The sequence below is a fragment of the Mus pahari genome, chromosome 2 (assembly GCF_900095145.1).
Source record: "Mus pahari chromosome 2, PAHARI_EIJ_v1.1, whole genome shotgun sequence".
In the NCBI taxonomy this organism is placed as follows: Eukaryota; Metazoa; Chordata; class Mammalia; order Rodentia; family Muridae; genus Mus; species Mus pahari.
The window spans coordinates 7,678,871-7,681,654 of NC_034591.1; positions in this window are offsets into that span (position 1 = coordinate 7,678,871).

The following is a 2,784-nucleotide window of genomic DNA, read 5'->3' on the forward strand; positions in this document are numbered from 1 at the left end:
CACAGGGCCCCCAATGGAGGAGCTAGAGAAAGTACCCAAGGAGCTGAAGGGGGCTGCAACCCTGTAGGTGGAACAACAATATGAACTAACCAGTAACCCCTGAGCTCGTGTGTCTAGCTGCATATATAGCAGAAGATGGCCTAATAGGCCATCATTGGGAAGAGAGGCCCCTTGGTCTTGCAAACTTTATGTGACCCAGCAAAGGGTAATGCCAGGACCAAGAATTAGGAGTGGGTAGGTAGGGGAGCCAGGGTGGGGGAAGTGTATGGGGAACTTTAGGGCTAGCATTTGAAATGTAAATAAAGAAAATATCTAATAAAAATATTTTAAAAAAAGAAAGAAAAAAAATAAAGTTCAAATTGGACCTTGTCTCAAAGACCTTCAATATAATGCATTTAATACTAAAAATTAGAGATAATTTCCTACACTCTATTCATCTAAAAAGAGTCAGATTTAAAATTCTTCTTCCTCTGTTATAGAATTTTCAACCATGAAGAATCTATTATTTTTTTCCTCTAAAAATTGCTCAGGGTTTAGGTGGCAGCAATAAGGTTAACTGAGGAGATAAGATTACCTCTAAGTATGACAAATAAAGCTGCTGTGTACACTTATTTTAATATTCATATGCTATTTTCTAAAAGATCACTTTCTATAGCATGTTGATTTTTCCCTTGAATAATTGTTGTGGAAGCATTTCTAGTTCCTAAGAACCTTCTGAATGGCTGCCTATATTAATGCTACAATAAGTTTTTGGACACACATTGTCAATGAGTGTTCACATTTATTTGAAGTATGGAAGCTCTGAAGTATAATTTATGACTTTTTTTTTCCAAATTACACATTTTTTCCTCAAAGTTATTAATAATGGTTTCCCTTTGAAATAAAAACATCACTTTTAAAGTCTATTTACATTTTGCCAAAATTGGAGCATTTTCATTAATATTACTATTAAATTTTGTTCTATGCATTTTCCCAGCTAGTCATTTTGTGAGATATTTTTTCTGACGTGTGCTTGTTCAGAAGTCTCCACTGTAGAACAACCCTCTTCCTGAAAGCAGGGAATCAGGCACTTTTTGTTTTTCTTAGAATTTGGTCATGATATAAAAAGGCTGGTGTCTTGGTCAATAGGTAACTGGCTCTTCTTATTGCATTAGTTTAAACCAAAATGTAGGGCACTACTCAACTATTGATTTTCTTCTCCCATATATTATTATTCACATTTCACAAAATTTGAGGATATTGCTGATCTTTTTTTTGTTGTTGTTGGATCAGCACATCACTGAAATAGTCTTAATAACTGAAATGTCAGGAGCCTGCAGGGCTTTTAGTGATCCTGAACTGACTTTCTAAATGTAAAGTCTTATAAAGGAAAGTAATTCCTAGCAGAAAAGATGACTCTCCGACCATTAAAAATGAGGGCGTTGTCTGTGGAAGAGTTTTAGTGCTTATGTTTTCTTCTGTATTTGTTCTGTTTGTGAGTCATGTGTGGCTTTAAAATTGTCAGGTTCCTTTGTCTTCACGGAAGCTTTTCTGTGCCTCTTATACTGAACCATGACAGATCATTCATAATTTGCTACAGTGATAAATTTGCATATTACACTAGAAATGCGCTGAAATACATAATTTCTGTATTCCTCTTCTTATTATCCTATAATAGGTAGGAAATTAGTTATTCTTATTTTCTCACATTGTGAGAATTACGCACAGCTTTCAGATAGTTTACATATGCTGCAACTTAAAATATAATACTTCGGTTCATGCTCAGCCTAAGATAAATAGAAATTACTTTTGTAATGTCAGGAAATGTGTGCTGAAAAGACTTTTGGCTAATTGTCATCTCATACACTTACCTGTGAGGAACAGATTCAGATATGTAGGATATGGTTTGATTCTTCTAGCTTCAAAGCACAATTATGTTTATAAAACTATGGTAACCCTGAGCATGTGCACCATAGTCTTAGATCTCCAGCTACAGAAACTTAATTTTGTCAGTATCTTCCACTTGGGGGTCTTTGAAATACCCACTTGCTCTTGTGTCTGGGTGTGTTCTTCAGAATACTCTCAGTTCGTGACTGAATAAGACAGCAACATATTCCTGGGACATATTGTTGTGGATAGCTCTGGGGCTAATTATATTTGATGATAATTCTATTCTCCTCTGAGTGGTTGTGGACAAGGAATGAGTCAGCACTCAGGTGATTTCCCATAAACCTACTTCCCACCTTAATTTGTAAAATAAAGGAGAGCTGATGATTGGGCTGATAAAAGGGAAGGTGGAGCAGAAGGTGGGAGAAAGAAGAAGGAGAAAATGGAAGAGGTAGAGGATGTAGAGGAGGAAGAAGGAGAAAATCTGAGAAGAAGCACATGGCCTGCAGAAACTGCAAGTTCTAAGGGGTCTCATAGATGCGGACGATGGTAGTGTAGCTGTAGATCTGCCCAATTTAGGTGCGCAGCATGTAATCATATTAACTGTGTTGTGCTTTAATTTGCTGGGGCTTATTTGGGAGGAGACTTACTGCAACAACATATAGGGGCTTCTTGGATATGAAGTGAGTTTGAAGGGCTGTGCTAAATGTTTGCCCAACTGGAGTTTTCTGCATGGCAGTCAGAAATGTGTCCCACTAACTCCATTGCAACCACATCTCCACTTGCCTGTGCTACTTCTTGCTGGTCCTATTCTTCCTTTCTTATTTCTGATATTGTGAGAAAACTTCTGAGAGCCACCTGGGAATAAATTTCAGTCTTAGAATTTGTTTTCCATGGGACTGACTGGCACAGGTTTGC